Genomic DNA, 19,262 nt, shown 5'->3' on the forward strand with positions numbered 1-19,262 from the left:
GGGGGGGGGTGGGCCTTCCTAATCTAGTTGCCCCAAGTGTGGAAGGAGTCACTATGGTAAGTGCCTAGCTGGCACGGATGGTTGTTTTGGGTGTGGAAAGGATGGGAATAGGGTGAGAGATTGTCCATATCTTAAGTCCAAGGGAAAAGAAGAAAATCAAGCTTCTCCTAGTAATGAGGAAAATGTTCATAAAGGAAGAGCTAGGTTCTATGCACTCAAATCCAAGGATGATCCAGAGTGATCTCCTTATGTCGGTTTTCGGTATGTGCTTCTCTAATGATTTATGAAGATTTGCAGAATTTATTATGATTATGATTTTCTTTACTGATTTTTCAGATCTTAATGATGATGTATTAATGTTCGAGAGACATGCATGGCTTACTCCGAAGTGGGGATAATGAACTATATGTGTTTCTGAGGTTCTAATATGATTGTATGTAGTTATGATTATCTTGGAATTGAATTGTTTACTTGATTTGGGTATGTGAATTTGAGTAAAATGCATATATTATGGGCTGATAGTCTATAGTTTGTCCAACAAAGAGGAGTTTAGTAAAGTGTCATTCGAAGATAAACGTTCCAAAGTGGGGGAGTATTGTTACACCCTCAAAATTATATAGGTGAATGTAGGGCCTAACATGAGTGTCATCAGCATACAAGGTAATAAAATGACTAAATAATGTGTTAAGAGTCAGTATATAATGTTTGGTAATGTTTGGAGGCTAAACGTCCAAGAACGTTTGGAAACTAGTCGTAGTTGAACTAGTGTATCGTAGTGTTTTGTAGTGATATTTTGGGTGATGATTTGAAGGTGAAATTCAGTACCGAGGGTTCCTAAGCATAGCCTGATTTACAAAGTGTCGAAACGACTGAGAACGACGCCCTGGAGACCATCAAATGGGTCCCCAAGGAGGACCCAAACTTGTACTGCAAAGCTGCCGCGCCAGCCTGATTTTATCAGTGGCTGCGCGATGCACAGCTGACACGCAGTGGATCAAAATCTTGACCTGCGACGCGGGTCTGTCACAAACCATTCTGTTCAAGAATTTTTGAAAAATAAGATTTGGAAGTTCCTCCGCGACGCGCAGTAAGTGCCAAATTTCGTTGCGTCATTTTTAAGCCAAATATAAGTTGGTTCAATTTTTCAATAGTTGCAGGGGTCTTTTGGTAACTTAAGGAATTAATTATTGGCGGTTATTGTAGGTATTTGAAGTGTATTTAGGCAGCACAATAGCCAATAAGACCGTAGAATCCAAATCAAATACCATTCTCTCCCAAAACCCTCCCAAAACCACCATTGAAGAAGAAGAGAAATTGGAGGCTTCTTTAGGATGATATCATCAAGGTTTCAATCTGGGTTTAAGGATATAATATAATATATGTGAAGCTTAATCATTCATGGATTCTTCGATCCATGAAGCCCCCCTAGTTTCCCTACTAATGAGAATCCAAAGAACCCCATTCAAGAGAGGGTTGTAATTGCATCGTGGGTAAGGTGTGTTTGTGATCCCAATAGAGTGGGTAACATCCACTTATGATTATATTATGATTATATACTTTTTTGTGGATATTTAATGGTGATTATGGTAGTTGAATTTGAAGGTGATTATGGTGATCTTATTCCATTAGAGACTAGATAAAAGTTTTCTATTGATTATTCTTAAATTGATTTTTTGTTCTATATTAATAGATCATGTTTGAATCACGTAAGTATGAATTGAACTAGATATATTTAATAAATGAAGATTGGTCTTGATTGAATTTAACCCTAAAGAAGGAATTATGGTTATTTTCACCTAATTATGAAGAATAAAAGAAGAAAAGTAAGGATAGAAGACTCTATAATCTACCTACGAATGAAGATAGAATGAATTGATGAATGATGAACCATATGATGGTTGTGTTGGTTGTAGATTTAGGATGATTGAATGAAAGTAATAGATTTACTTGAGCATAGAGAGATTGTCTAGGACATCCCTCCACGAAAAAGAAGGTGAAGCAAGGCTTGGCAAGTAAACCTTGGAGTGTATTCTTGACTCCAAGTGGATATGCAAAGTGAGATGGATAGTCTAGCAAGGGTCCAGACTCCAAGAAAAAAGGAGATTTAAACGTAGTAGTTGTGATGACTATCTAAGTAGGTCTCATTAGTCGGCAGTCCTCTACGTAGTAGAGTCAAGGTATCCTAGTAGAGATCTCCATATCCTATGAACTTAGACTTGCTTTAGATGCATTTCGCATTATTCAAAGCAATAGATGAACTTAGACATGCCCAAGGTGTATCTTGCAGTGTTCATAATGTGTGAACGAACTTAGACATGCCCAAGGGGTATCTCGTAGTGTTCATAATTAAGGGATCAAGACATGCCTTAAAAAGTATCTCGTAGGATCCATATGATTAAGGAACATAGACATACTTAAATAAATATCTCATAGTGATCACAAGATAATGATAGGGGCTAGTCTCCAATGTAAGAAATATTAAAGGAATGCCAAAAGTAGTACCTTGCATGAATGGTTGTATCGGACATCATGAGTGCATTGCACAAGGTATAATTCACTAATGGAGAAGAGATTGAAGATAGGATTGGGTTAGAATGGACTTTCCTAGTATAGTAGACTAAAGATGAGAGAATCTTAGTAGATGGAGTTAAATAATAAAGAATCTATGGAAGGTGAACATGTTAAGGGTGAATTTCAAGATAGGCTTAGTATGTAGGGTAGTATGAGCTGCCTTATGTCCATTACACAATCATGTTTTGAGGTGACCACAATAGTATAGTACTCTTTAGTATGAGTAACATAGGTCTTAATTATGATAGTGGATTATGATCACGAATGACCAAAGAGAGGTACTTAGCTTTGGTGGTAGTATGGGATGCTACCTTAGCCTTGCACAAGTATACTTGGCGGTAGCTTGTGGTATAGTTCACATGAGTAAGAAGGACAAGTAAGTAAGTATGAATTCTTATATGATTTATGACTCTTTATGATGATATGATATTCAAGTCATGCTTATGACTTTATAGTTTACATACTTAGTACATATCGTACTAACGAATATTGCCTACATGTTGTCCATGTAGGGTCTTGACAAGGTTGAGTATCTTTCGAGGGTAGAGTTCCATGGTTTCCCAGAACAGAAGAAGTGGTCAGTCCTCATAGCTTTGAGGACGCACCTTTATGTTCCTTTATATCTTTCCTTATGGTTTAGATTTTAAGTGGGCTGCGTCCCAATGCTTTTCATTCATGTGAAGTTAGATGGTTTTTGAGACAATGTTATTAGAGATGCTTCCGCTATTATGAAATATCTTTTTGCTTATGTTTAAATAAAATTTTTTTAAAATTCCCTCCATTTATGCATGATATATTATTTAATGAAGTCAAGAGTCTTGTACAAGACCTCAGGGAGGTCGAGTATGTCGTGTCGCGACCAAAGGGTTGCCCTAACTTCTAGGGTGTACTTGTGGGTCGTGATAAGCTTGGTATCAGAGCATAAAGTTATGAAAATGGTCTTAGGATGTCTCAAAACCACGTCTAGTAGAGTCTTATTCATTGGTGTGAATTGTGACATCTATGAGTAGGAGGCTATGGGATGCTTAGGGAAGTTTCACTTCTTTATTCTTCAAGTCGTGCCATAGATTTTTGCTTTAGTAGACCCTTTTCTAATGCTTGCCTATGATTTTGTAGGTTATGGCTAACACTAGGGCCAATTCTAGAAGGGAAGGAGATGGGAATGGGGAGCAAGAGATTCCTCCCCAAGTTCAAGATCGAGTTCCTCCCAAATGCAAGAACAAAATCCTCCTCAAGTTCCTAATGATCCTCCAATAGGGAATGTTATACTTGAAGGAATTGGGAATCGTCTTGAACCCCAAACGACAAGACCCCGACCATGGATTGTCGTTCCATCGCGGCCCGTACTGGTCATCTGTCGATAAGTTCAGAGGTTGTTTCTTGGGCCCTTTTGGCCAAATGGGTAAGGCTGGACAAATGACCACCATCGACGGGCCGTTGACCCATCGACGGCTCGTGGATTGGTCCGTCGTTTGGCCACTGTCAATTTGACAGCTTTTGGTCAAATTGAAGGATCCTCTCCAACGACCATTTGTGTGATCCTTGGGGAGTCGTAACCGGACATTTCGATCCTAAACACACTAATACATGTTTGGCACCTCTCTACCAAATTTCATGAAATTCCGACTCCTAAAACCCCATGAAGTAGGCCAAGGCACACTAAAACCTCTTACATGATTTAAACACATCACTTTAGTTCTTAAAATAGTGCTAAAAGTCTTGGCTACACATGTGAGTCTCTATATTAGGTCTTGGTCTTTCGGAGTGTTACATTATTCCCCTTTAGGAACATGTTTCCTCGATTGACACTAAAATATTTTGTAGGGAAATTATAGATTCAATACTAGCAGCCCAACCACAACATATATAATCAACATGAGTTACAACTAAAATGAGTGCTTATCACAACTTCATTCAACATATGATCTAGGCATTTATACGTAGGAACTCAAAACCTCCATTACCACATATAAGAGCTCAACATCACAACATGAAGAACTACCTTTTCGATAACAACATGAGCTCAACACAACATAAAGATTCACTTATTCCAAAACACCTTTCAAAACACATCAACATGCTCAATACTACTGATGAAGGACAATACACAAAATACGCCAATAAGTGCAATTCAAGCAAAAGAGCATTTTTTTCATATAAACTCATTTTAGCATAAACCTTTTACCATAAATATACATATTTATGCAAAGCAAGCAAAATTAAGATTTACTCATTATTTTATTTATTCGTAGGAACAACTAACCTTAGTTAGGTAAAACCGGAACCTATTCATAGTAGAGGTTCTCATCCACACCTAGACCTTCATAGGAGAGGCTCTCATCCACACCTAGACCTTCAATATGAAGAATGGACTCGAGGTCACCAATACCCTTCATAAAGCATGGAGACATGAAATACCGGGTGAAGCGAAGATAGTTCACTAGGTAATTTAAGCTCATAAGCGACCTTTCCAACCTGCTGTAAAATGTCATAGGGACCCACATAGCGGGGACTAAGTTTCCCCTTCTTGCCAAATCTCATCACCCCTTTCATGGGCAAAATTTTCAAATACACCTAGTCACCCACTTCAAATTCAAGGTCTCTTCTCCTATTGTCGGCATAAGATTTTTGCCGACTATAGGGCATATTAAATCTATTCCTTATCATATGAATTTTTTCCAAGGCTTCATAGATTAATTCGGGACCAAGGAGTTAAGACTCGCCAACTTCAAATCGCCCAACTGGAGAACTAGATCTCCTACCATATAAAGCTTCAAAAGGAGCCATAGATATAGTCGAATGGTAACTATTATTATAAGAGAACTCAATCAATGGAAAGTGTTCATTCCAACTTCTCTCGAAGTCAATAACACAAGAGTTAAGCATGTCGTCTAGGGTTTGAATGGTACGCTCCGCTTGACCATCCGTTTGGGGATGAAATGCAGTGCTAAGCTTCACTTGAGTACCTAACCCTTTTTGGAAAGACCTCAAAAACCGAGAAATCAATTGAGCACCTCTATCTGAAATTATGGACAAAGGGATCCCAAGGAGACTCACAATGTCATTAATGTAGATTCTTGCATAATCTTCTGTTAAGTAAATAGACTTAACGCTAATAGAGTGAGCTGATTTCGTCAACCTATCCACCACCACCCATACTGAGTCATTTTTCCTTTATGTCCTAGGCAAACCCTCTACTAAGTCCATATTAATAATGTAACATCAAAACATTGCTTATGAACTTAATGACATAATTTGCTTCAACTAACAAGAGGAGGATTCAGCAGACTTGCTTTTGCAACTACCATTTCTATACTAGAACAAGGGGGGATAACTACACAAGCATAGAATAGTGAAGATATAATTAAGTAGTTTTATGCACTAAGGAGAGAGGGAAATATTGTTAGCTATTTTTAGATAGCACGCTGCCACTATGTTTCCTTTACTATGAATAGAATTTAGGAGATTCACTTCAGTGATATCAATCGCAATTATCAGATTTCATGCCAAGGAAAATGAATTCGAATAGCCTTACATACCTTATCCTCTGACTGATATAGCTATCACGATTCAGCCTCCACTTTTCGGTTTTAATCTACTTTTTATGTCATTGTAAACTAAATTTAGCTGCTATCAAACTGTGAGCCTCGTAAACAGTAGCTACTTTATAGATAATGGCCCATACAGACCTTTAAATAATGTGTATCACCACACCCTCATTCTCTTTCCACCACATACATTATATATCCTTTCCCAAGATTAACGAAGCTGCACCAATGTTAGCATGGTTGTATATTGAACTAACATATACATAATAAAGTGCCATTTTAATGCTCGAATGGTAGCTAATATTATATGATTTATGTCAACTTTCAGCTGCTTCTAGTCGCTGCTGTATCACTTTGACTTTTTCCATAGCTTGATGAACAAGTTCTGGCCCAAATAAGGCAATTTCACCTGCTTGAAACTAGCCAATTGGTGCTCTACACTTTCGACCATGTAAAGCTTCATATTGTGTCATTTTAATGCTCGAATGGTAATTATTGTTATAAGCAAATTCAATAAGTGGTAGGTGATCATCCCAACTAATCTTGAAATCTAATATACAAGATCGAAGCATATTCTTAAGTGTCTGAATTGTATGTTCTGACTGGCCATCTGTTTGAGGGTGAAAGGTTGTACATAAATTAACTTGTGTTCCAAACTCTTCTGAAATAACTTCAAAAAAATTTCAATGAATTAAGTTCCTCTATCAGATATTATAGAGATTGGCACTCCAAGTAGTCGAACTATCTATTTAATGTACAACCTCGCATACTCTTCAGTTGTATAAGTAGTCATAACAGGCATGAAGTGTGCTGCTTTAGTATGTCTGTCAACTTCAGGAATGAGCGAGGAAAACCAGTGAAAAAAACCATGTTGATCATGTCCCATTTCTAAATTGTAAGTTCTATACACCACATGTAACCTCCGGACTTTTGGTGTTCTACTTTTACTTGTTCACAATTTGGACACTGAGCCACGAATTCTGCAATGTTCTTCTTCATGTCCCCCACCAATACATTTCCTTCAAGTCATGATACATTTTATTTGACCCAGAATGAACAGAGTATCTTGAATGATGTGCTTCCATCATGATCCTCTTTCTTAGTTCATCTACATTGGGTACACACAATATGTATTGACATTGAAGTATTTCATCTTGCGTAAGCTCAAATGACTTTGTCATACCATGTTGTACATTCTCCTTAATATTTAAAAGAAATGTATAAGTGTACTTCTTCGCTTTCATTTCCATTACTAATAAGGATTCTTCTGCGTTTTGCACAATAACCCTTTCATCTTGAGATTCTAGAAGGCGAACGCCCAAGATAGATAGTTGGCACAGATCATTAGTTAGTAATTGTCTTCCGAAAGACTTCCCATGTGTGCTTGCCATTATTTTACGCCTTAAAGCATCAACTACTACATTATCTTTACCGGGATGATACAAGATAACAATGTCATAATCTTTTAATCGCTCCAACCACCTTCGCTGCCTAAGATTTAAGTGCTTTTGTTAAAAGATATGTTGCAAGCTTTTGTGATCAATGTATATGCCAACAGGAACTCTATCCAAGTAGTGGCGCCATATCTTCAAAGTAAACACAACTGCTGTTAGCTCTAGATCATGGGTTGGGTAATTTCTCTCATGTGGCCGTAGCTGCCTTGATCCATAAGCTATAGCTTTACCATGTTGCATCAATACACAACCTAAGCCCACTCCAAAGCATCACAATAATTGAATTGCCTTTCATGCCTTTTGGAAGTACCAATACAGGTGTAGAAGTTAATCGACTCTTAAGCTCTTAGAAAATTCTTTTACACTCATCACTCCACTAAAACTTTGTTTCTTTGTGTGTTAGATTTGTTAAGGGTGCAACAATGAAAGAGAATCCTTCAACGAACCTTCTGTAATAACCTGCCAACCCAAGAAAACTACGGATCTCCGAAGGAGTTGTAGGTCTTTACAAATTTTCACGTCTTCTATCTTCTGGTTTTCAACCTTTATTCCTTCATCGGATACAATATGACCTAGGAACACCACATATTTCAACAAGAACTCACATTTAGATAACTTTGAATACAATTTATGATCACAAAGAATTTGTTGAACCAACCGCAAGTGATTAGCAAGATCCTCTTCCAATCTTGAATACACCAATGTCATCTATGAACACTGTCACGAACACATCTAAAAATTTCTTGAACAACCTATTCATCAAATCCATAAAAGCTACTAGTGCATTTGTTAGCCCGAATGACTTGACCAAGAACTCAAAATTATGATACCATGTTTCCAAAGATGTCTCGAGAATATCTTTGTCCTTGACCCTCACTTGATTATAACCTGACCTCAGGTCGATCTTTGAAAAACACCTAGCACCTTGTAACTGATCAAACAAATCATCAATTCTAGGAAGGGGGTGCTGTTCTTAATCATTACCTTATTCAACTGCCGGTAGTTGATACACATTCTTAACGAGCCATCTTTTCCCCATGGGGACATACTAGGCCTTATGAATCCTTTTTCTAATAAGTCTTTTAATTACACCTTCAACTCCCGTAATTCTGCCGGAGCCATTCTATACGGAGAAATTGAGATAGTTTGAGTATCTGGAAGCACATCAATACCAAACTCTACTTCTCATTCTAGAGGCAAGCCTGGAATATCTTCAGGAAACACATTTGGAAATTCATTTACCACTGGAATGGATTGAAGGATTGGTGTCTCCACATCTAAATTTTTCACTCTAACCAGATGGCATACGTATCCTTTGGAAATCATCTTCTTGCCTTAAGATAAGAAATAAATTTACCTCTTGGCGCCCCAATGTTATCTTTCCATAGAGGACTACCTCTTTTTATAATGGAAATGCACTATTTTAGTTAGGCAATCTACCGTGGCATTACAAGAAGCTAAAAATTCCATACCCATTATAACATCAAAATATATCATGTCTAGCTCAACAAGGTCAGCCAATGTATTGCGATCACAAAGAGTTACAATGCAATTATGATAATAATAGACTCACCAATCGGTGAAGACATTTCTAATGGCTTCACTAGTAATTTTTGGTGTTCTTTTGAACTTTCCAGCAATAAATGGTGTAACATATGATAGTCTAGACCCCGTATCAATTAATGCATATACAATATGTGAAGAGATGGACAATGTTCGTGGAACCACATCCGGTGAGGCTTCTGAATTTTGTCGATCCCCTAGTGCATGTATGCGATTCTGACCTCCGCTAGAACTAGCTGCTCCCCTAGCACCTCTACCACGACCTGTAGGAATATGTGGTCCCCTACCTAAAGAAGGGGTTGATGAGGTCGATGCAACAACTGATCTAGTTGGTGGTGCAACGCCACCCACGCCCCTATGAGGGTAGTTTTTCATCATATACCCTGGTGTGCCACACCAAAAACAAACATCCGTCCCAAACCTACATTTACCTAGATGATTCGTCCCGCACTGTTTACAACACTGTCGAGGAGGCCATGATTTCTTGTACTTCCCTTCTCTTTATGACTCGCTATTTGAAACCCTTGGCTTTCACTTCTTTGCCTAAACGTATTGCCCCTAAACCTTTGGAACCGTGGTGGAGCACTAGCTGTAGAGTAGAAAAATGATGGACTAGGTAGTTTGTTAGAGAACGAAATCCTAAACTCACCTTGGGATGGTGTAAACTGCCCCACGGATCTGGCCCTCTTAGAATGCCCTATTTCCGACTCTTGTGTCCTTCTTTGACTTTGGTCCTCCACCTTTTGTGCAAAAGCCACCGTTTCTATATCCATATTTTTACTTAATGAAGCAATGGTACACCAGATATGAAGCTAATACATTCACAAATCGATTAACTCCATCCTCCATAGTAGCTACTACATTAGGAGCATACTTGGTCAAGGAATTAACTTTGAGACTATACTCTCTCACACTCATATTTCTTTGGTGGAGATTTAAGAACTGATTCACACGGGCCTCTCGGATCTCCAATGGGAGATAATGATCAAGGAATGCCTTTTTGAACTCTTTCCACGTAGCTGAAGGTGCATCTGTTCCCCTAGATTGCGTCCAAGATTTATACCTCAATATAGCCACACCCTTTAATCTGTATGCAGCTATCTCAAGTGCTTCTTTACCATTTACATGCATAATATCAAAAGTGTATTTGATCTGATCTATAAAGTGTTGCGGATCTCCATTAGGATCTGACCTGGTGAATGATGGAGGGTCCATGTTAAGAAAATCACGTATCCGCATTCCAGTTGCTCTATCCACCCCAGTAGTACATGCAACTTGACCTTCTTACCTTCAGCCATGACCAGCAACTATACGAGTCAATAGCTGGAATTCATTCCTCAAATCTTGCTCAGAAGCATTAATAGGCGGTTCCTAAGGTTCAGCTTCCCTCCATAGTTCTTCAGGAGATGGAGGGGTCGGGGAAGTCTGTGATAGAGATTCATCTTGAGCCCCGCTTTGAACAGCTTGTCTAGGTGGTGGTTTGGTGGTCCCTTCTTGGGCAGCCACAACTAATTGCTTACCAGTACTTTTACTCCTCGTAACCGGCATCTTTGCTATAACAAAACAATTTTGAAATTAGATATGATTCACCTACAACATTGGCTCTATCGCACGATATAAGAAATGGTAGAAATGAGTCAACTCCTACATATCACGTAGCCTCGTATTTATAGATGTGGTGCACAACACATCCATACGCAAGACTATACACAGACACGACGTTGTAGACTCCCTAGAATGACCTTGTTCTGATACAACTTCTTGTCATGCCTCAAATCCCATTAAGACGGATAGGAACTCGATTCTCTAAAGGCCCGAGAGAACCAACTTTTAAATTGTTATTACTATGAATATAACAATAATAATCATGACAATTTTACATAGGACGCAGCGATAAAAACCAACATAAGTAGACCCAAAAGTTATAAAAAGGACCTGGCTGTTGAGGCCACAAATCCTTAAGACATAGTATATACGTCTACAAAGCCTCTAAAAGATAGAAGACCTAGAGTGGGTTAGGACCGACCCCTCCTTACCCTTAACTATGATACAATACAAAAATAAATTTACCAAGGACTCAATAAAGCTCGGAATCAACTTGGAGCTCACCAAAAGTAGCAATGTGTCGTGTCTTAGGAGGTCTACTAGCTTGAGTATATGTGCCTACTACATGAAATGCAGCGTCCCCCGCGAGGGGGACGATAATACAAAAAAATGTACGGAATATGTAAGGCAATAGATAATCTCATCGAGATCATCGATCTCATACCAAATCCCATCAATAGAATGACTTTTTCGAGAAAATACGAGACATCTAAGTCATACAAGTAAAGAGATCTATTCATTTTTCAGAAAAAGAAAAAATGGGGATTGGATTGATGATAAAATAGAATCCTGGGTCGCGAACAGTGATTCGATTGAGGATGAAGAAAGAGAATTCTTGGTTCAGTTCTCCATCTAATATGTAATAGAGAGCTCAAATGAAATTAAGTACCAAAATATGAGTGCATAAATTAGGAGAAAAGACCACATTGGCTTGATCTTGTGAGATTGTGTAAGTTACATTCTTTTATTTACTTTTTGTATGTTATAATCTTTGTAGTGCATGTGATACAAGTGACCAGATGATCAGTGGTAGAAGAGGTGACCCATGCTAGGCATTTTAACCCCTGGTATGTGGTTATTATAATTACACAAATTGGGATCGACCCATGCTAGACGGTCAACCCTGAGTTGCCACACTTCTGTATTAATAGGGATTGGCCCATGTTAGGATTTCTCCCTGAATTCCCACCCTTATGTACCAGTTAGGCATTTGCCCCTGGCATTGTTGTTATAAGTTCGTCACTCTTTTGGGATGTTGTTTTGGTTGTCATAATCATTTTGAATATATGAAAATACGGACCAGTAGTAGAAGACATGAAAATAATACATCGAGCCGGTAACAATGACGTAAGGTGCAATGTAATATCAACACATTAATTTAAGATCTTAATGACACGATTGACTTCAAATAATAAAGAGGAGGATTCACAAGACTTGGTTTTGCAAATACTAGAACCAGCACATGGAGGGATAATTACACAAGTATGGAGTAGTGAACATATAATGAAGTGTTTCTACGCACTACGGAGAGGGAAAAATATTGTTAGCTATTTAGAGATAGTCCGCTGCCACTATGTTTCCTTAACTAGGAATATATCTTAGGAGATTGACTCCATAGATATTAATCGCAAGCATTAGATTTAATTCCAAGGAATATGGAATCAAATAGCCTTACATACCTTATCCTCTGACTGATGTAACTATCACGATTCAGCCTCCCATTTTTTATTTTGATATACAATTTAAATCATGGTAAACTAAAATTAGCATCCATCACACCATGAGCCTCGTAAAACTGGCTATCTTTGACAGATAATGAGCCCATACAGCCCTTAACATAATGTGTAGCACAAAACCCTCATTCTTTTTCCATCACATTCATTATACATCCTTTCCCCAAGATCAACCAAGATGCTCCAACAATAATATACATAGAACAAGCCCAAATATTCTTTATCATATAACCAATTATTGAACTCACCACCCCCATTAGTTCTTCATGGCAGCAAACCACTAATTCCTCACTCATACTGATACATAAGGAAGACAAAAATGGAGTAGTCACCTTACCTCAATTTCTGCAACTTCTCCTTATAATTTGAATTATTTTAGAACTTCAGCTTCCCTTCACACTTAAACCAAAGAAAAAGAAAAAGGTAGTTAAATAACTAAGGAGATGAGCAGTAGATGCTTGAAATATTCTGCCTTTGTACTATACTAGAGCATGAATAACATGTTTTACTAATCATCCATGGGAGAATAAGCTAAATTTATGTGTTTTCACTTACCTTGATTTGCATATATGAGGGTATCTTAAAGAACTCTAAAATAACTTCAAGGCAACTAGTCTAATCTTTAAGAGAGAGAGAGAGAGAGAGAGAGAGAGAGAGAGAGAGAGAAGAGAGAGAGAGAGAGAGAGTTAATTCTTATTTTTGTATGTTAAAATGGGTGCAAAGATCAACTCATTTAGATTGATATGGAGCTGTATTAACAACAAAAATATTCTCTAGAACCTTCTTTCTTTTGGTACACTTTCAGCTACTAATTGATCAAGTAGGTGATGCATGTGCTTATGTGCATCAAGCAGCTCAAAAGGTCAAACTAGGTGATGCACCTACTAGCTTTCACCTGGGCTTTATCCATATTGGCCACTGGCAGATTTGGCTGCTGGGCTTTCTTTCATTTTTTTTAATTTTCTTTAATAGGTTAGGGCGTCAAATGAGTCCATTACTAAATCTGGTCCATCAAACTTGGGCCCTTTATCTATATTATAGCCCAAGTAGGTGATGAAACTACTACCTTAATTAAGCTAAGCAAGCAGCTCAATTATTTTATTCCAATTTCTGAATGTTAATCCATTTTTCTTCAATTTAGCACTTAACTTTCAACTTTAGCCTAGTTACCACCTTACAATATCTACTTAAATACTTTCAATCGGAGTTAACATGCAATACACATGCTGAAACGTGCGAGGCGTTACATCACCCTCTAAGCTAGTTTAAACCAACACTAGTTATATAAGAAACATGATCCCTCACCTACACTATAAGTCTATGTAAAGTATCACATGAATAGAACTAGCATATCATGATACAGGCCATTACAAGAACACCTTGTATTATTGTCATATAGAGTACAAATCTCTTGGATGAATGTTAAATGTCTTAACTTGATGTGCTTCAATTTGAGATGTTAAAAGTTTTACCGATTCAGATAAGCTCTTGAGTATTACGTTGGTGTCAATTTTGCTTCCCTTGTCATTGTTATTCTTGTAAGTTCATATTCACATGGATTCTTCTACTAGTCCATAGTTCCAACTCTAAATAAGGATTATGACAACCAAAACAGCAATCACAAGTGAGTTATGAACATCAAAAGAACAATCTCAAAAGAGTTATGAACATCAAAACAACAATCCCAAATATTAAAGAATGTAAGTGTAGCAATCTGTATAATTATGGGTGGCAGCCCAGGGGCAAATGCTTAGTATGTGATCATCCCAATTGGTATAGAAGGGGCGAAAACCATACTGGATCCTATCCCAATTTGTGGAATTACTAGAACAACATCCCAGGGGTTAAAATGCATATAGGATGGGTCATCCTCTTCTACCGCTAATCAGTTGGACATTTGTATCATATGTCTTATAAAGATTATGAAGTAAGGAAAATTAAAGAAAAGAACGTAACATAGACGATTCCACAAGTACAAGCAAAGGTGGTCTCAAATCCTTATCTATGTGTATTTGGCTTCACTTGAGCTCTCATTTTAGATATGGTTGTATTACGCCTTACATATTCAGTACATTCTTTCTTACTTACGTCCCTTATTGGAGACGCTTCATTTCATGCAACAGGTACAAGTAGTCAACTAGTAGATCTCCTCAATAAAAGAACATGATACTCAGCTATTGTTGGTGAGCTTTACATTGATCCGGGGACTTTCTGAATCTTTATTATGCATATTTTCATAGTCGTACAGTCATGGATTCTAGTCGAGGCTTTGTAGACATTATAAAGTTATCATTTGTATCCATAGTTTCACTTGTCACATGTATCGGTTCATCTCGTCGACATGTGTTGTATATGAATCTTCTCTTTCTGCATAGTGGTTTACTTGCTCATCATGAGTCACTTGTAAAGCATGTGTTCATATTATACTTGGCTGCCTCACCTAGGGTTGGGGTGTGACAGGGAGAGCATGAGTTAATCCTCATATTATGTGTTAAAATGGGGAAAAGATCATCTCAAATAGGATTTATATGGAATTTTACATGAAGCAACTCAAAAGGTCAAACTAGGTGATTCACCTACTTGCTTTCACTTGGGCTTTAACTATATTGGGCCTTGGAAGATTTGCCTGGTGGGATTTCTTTCATTTTTATTTTCTTTTAATATGTTTGGGCTTCAAGTGACCCCAATATATAAGCCTAAATTTGGTCCATCAAACTTGGGCCCTTTGAAAATATCCATATAGCTGAAGTAGTGATGCAGCTTGTAGCTTATGCAAGCCAAGCAACCAGCTCAATTATTTTATTCCATTTTCAGAATATATTCCTTTTTCTTCAACTTAAAGCTCAATTACCACCTTGATATCTCTAGTTTGAATATTTCTATCAGAGTTAACTTAGAGCAAACCCTCTGAAAAGTGCAAGGTATCACATCACTTTTCGGGCTAGTTCAAACAAACACTATTAATACAAGGAACATGTGTTACAACCCGTATTACGCATATGCTTGTTCTATTCTTGTGATACTGGTCTTATAGTATAGGTGAGGGACCATGCTTTTTATATGATTAGTGTCGGTTTAAACTAGCCCGGAAAGTGAGGTGATGTCTTGCACATTTCACCGTGTGTGTTGTAAGTAAATTTCAACGAAAATATTTAAACTAGAGATAGTAAGTTGGTAATTGATCTTGAAGTTTAAAGTTATGTTCTAAGTTGAAGAAAAAGGAATTAATATTCACAAAATGAAATAAAATAATTGAGCTACTTCCTTGGCTTAAAAAAATTGCAAGTTGCATCACCTACTTGAGCTATATAGATATAGTTGAAGGTCCCTAGTGATGGATCAGATGTAGGATTTTACATTAATAGGCTCACTTGAGGCCCAAATATATTAAAAGAAAATAAAAATTAAAGAAAGCCAGTGACCAAATCTTCCAAGATCTCAAATGAAAGCAAGTAGGTACATCACCTAGTTTGACTTTTTGAGCTGCTTGATGCACATAAGCAGGTCCATCACCTACTTGACAATTAGTGGCTGAAAATGGACCAAAAGAAAGAAAGTTCTAGAGGATATTTTGTGGTTAACAAAGATCCAGACAAATCAAATATGAGCATATATGTTTCACCTATTTTAAGCCATAATATTGAGAATTAATTGCAGCTCCCTCTGTCTCTTTTCTTTTCAAGATTAAAGCAATAGTTTTGAGTTGTTCTATGGTTCTTCAGGAAACCCTCATATTTGCATGCCAAGGTAAGTGCGCACACTTGGATTTTGCTTAATGCTCCCATGCATGATTAGGAAAACATGTTATTCATGCTCAAGTATTGGTACAAAAGCAAAACAATTCCTAAAGCTACTTCTCACTTCTTTAATTATTAAGATGATTTTTTCTTCTTCTATTGTTTAAGTGTGAAGAGAAGCAAGCTAATGTTCTACAAGAATTCAAGTTATAATGAGAAGTTGAAGAAATTTAGATAAGGTAACTGTTCCATTTTTGTCTTCCTTATCTATGAGTTTGAGTAAGGAATTAGGTGTGTGTTGTCATGAAGAACTCAAGGGGGTGGTGAGTTTAAAAATAGGTTGTATGATAAAGAATATGGGGCTGTTCTGTGTGTATTATTGTTGGTACAGTTTATATTGGGGAAATGATATATAATGCATATATTGGACAAGGAATGAGGGTGTGGTGATACACATTATGTTAAACGATGTCTAGTCTCATTATCTGTCAAAGTTAGCTACTGCTTTATGAGGGTAACAGTGTGATAGCTGCTAATTTTAGATTAGCATGACTTTAATTGTAGACTAAAACTGAAAAGGGGAGGCTGAATCGTGATAGTTATATTAGTCAGAGGATAAGGTATGTAAGGCTATTCGATTCCATATTCCCTGGCATGAAATTTCATACTTGCGATTAATATCAATGAAGAGAATCTCCTAAGTTTTATTCCCTGTAAAATGAAATAGTGGCAGCATATTATCTCCAAATATCTAACTATATTTCCTCTTCTTCTTAGTGCATAGAACTATTTCATTATATGTTTACTATTCTATACTTGTGTAATTTCCTCCCTTTTGCTGGTAAAGAAATGGTATTTGCAAAAGAATGTTTGGTGAATCCTTCTGTTACTCAATTAAAGTCAATTGTATCATTAAGCTCACATATAATTTGTTGATGTTACATACCTTCTTATGTCATTGTTACACCCTTGATGTATTGTTTACTTGTCTTCTATTACTGGTGTGTATTTTCATAAATCCAAAATGATTATGACCACAAAAACAACAATCTCAAAAGAGCTATGATTATCCAAACAAGAATCTCAAAAGAGTTGTGAATTGATAAATAACAATCTCAAATATTAAAGAATTAACTGAAGAAATCTATATAATTATAGGTGGCAGCCCAGGGGTGAAAGCCTAGCATGGGTCGATCCTAACTGGTACATAAGGGTGGAAGCTCAGGAGCGATAGCCTAGCATGGGTCGATCCTTAATTGTACAAAAGGGTGGCTGTTCAGGGGCGAAATCCTAGAATGGGTGATCCCAATTTGTGAAATTATAAAGACCACATCCCAAGGTTAAAATGCCTAGCATGGTGATCCTCTTCTACCAATGATCAGCTGGGCACTGGTATCACATGCCCTACATATATTATAATGTACAAAAAAGTAAAGAAAAGAATGTACTTACATGATCTCACAAGAGTAAGAAAAGGTGGTCTTCTCTACTTATCTATTCACTCATATGTTGATACTTGATTTCATTTGTACCCTCAGATTACATATGCTATTGCTTTACATATTCTGTACATTTTTTCGTACTGACGTCCCTCGTGGGGGATGTTGCATTTCATGTTGCAGGCTCAGGTACTCCAGCCAGTAGACCTCCTGAGTAGAAGCACACAAAACTCTTCTACTTTTGGTGAGCTCCAGGTTGATTCAGAGCATTATTGATTCCTTGGTAAATTTATTTTGGTATTGTACCTTAGTTAAGTGTAAGGCGGGGTCTATCCCGACCTATTCTAGATATTCTATCTATTAGAGGCTTTGTAGACTTGTGTATATTGTTCATTTGTGTCTAAGAGAGTTGTGGCTTCGTCCTCCAAGAGGACCCAAAATAAGGCCCAAGGCTGGTCGAGACACTGCCTTGGCAGTGTTAATCGACTGACCAAACGACGACCAATTGGTCAACCAACGGCCCGTTAAGGTCTCGTCGACTGGCACTTACCATGGGCAGGTCTCAAGCCAAGAATTGTCAAAATACCAATAGGCGGAATCCTAGGCATGGTCCATTTATTAACCAACGCGCCGTAGGTGCCTCTGTCGATGGTGGCCTTTAACCTGCTGCGTCTATTTAAATTAAAGGGGTGAACGGGAAATTTACCCCACGTCCTAACCTGACTCTAATAGGTTTATTTAGATATTTTTGGGTGTATATAAGTCATCAAAAACGTGATCACCCTATTCTCAGATCAACTCACACGATTGAAGCCTTTCCCTCCAAAAATATTTCCCTTCAAACAATTATTGTTGGTGAAGCTCAAGAACTGCTTGGAGCTGGGTTTTCCATGGATGAATAAACAAGTTTTATAGGTTTTCAAATATACAAAGTTATGGTGATCCTTTCTCTAGTTATCCTTCCATCTAGAGAGTTAATCTCAAAGTTTTCAAAGAGAAAAATATTATCAAGTGCTTCTTCTTCATTCTAGCCATAGGTTCTTTCTTAAATTGATTTCAAAAGCATAATATGAATATATTGATGATTATCTACTGATTTGGATGTGATTTTAAATCCAATTGCATAATGACCCATGCATCTTTCACAAACTCGTTTTTTAGCCTATGTATGACTTTATGATATTGATCTTATGCATGTCGATTTGTGATTCAATTATGTTAATATGATTATATCTACTGTCTATTATGTATATGAATGCTGAATAATTGATGAATTTCCCATGTGAATCCATGTCTGAAGATTTTAACTAAACTAGCCTATGTTTTATATGTTCACTGTAAGTTTGAGTTCATGGTTATGGGATTTCGGTTGGGTGTTAATCATTGTAGCTACTGACTTAGGTTAATAAATTGGTTGAATTGTATTAAGTGATTCATTTTGATCAATGTTTGTTGGCCTTATGATTCTTCTACTTTCCATTGATGACTTAAATAGTATATTCACTGTGATCTAAAGGGTAAAACAATGGTAGTAGGATTTTGTGTAGAGCATGGTGTCCTTATCTACTGACTTATATTGATTATAATATTGGATTGTGGGTATGAATTCTTG

The sequence above is a fragment of the Solanum pennellii genome, chromosome 10 (genome assembly GCF_001406875.1).
Source record: "Solanum pennellii chromosome 10, SPENNV200".
In the NCBI taxonomy this organism is placed as follows: domain Eukaryota; kingdom Viridiplantae; phylum Streptophyta; class Magnoliopsida; order Solanales; family Solanaceae; genus Solanum; species Solanum pennellii.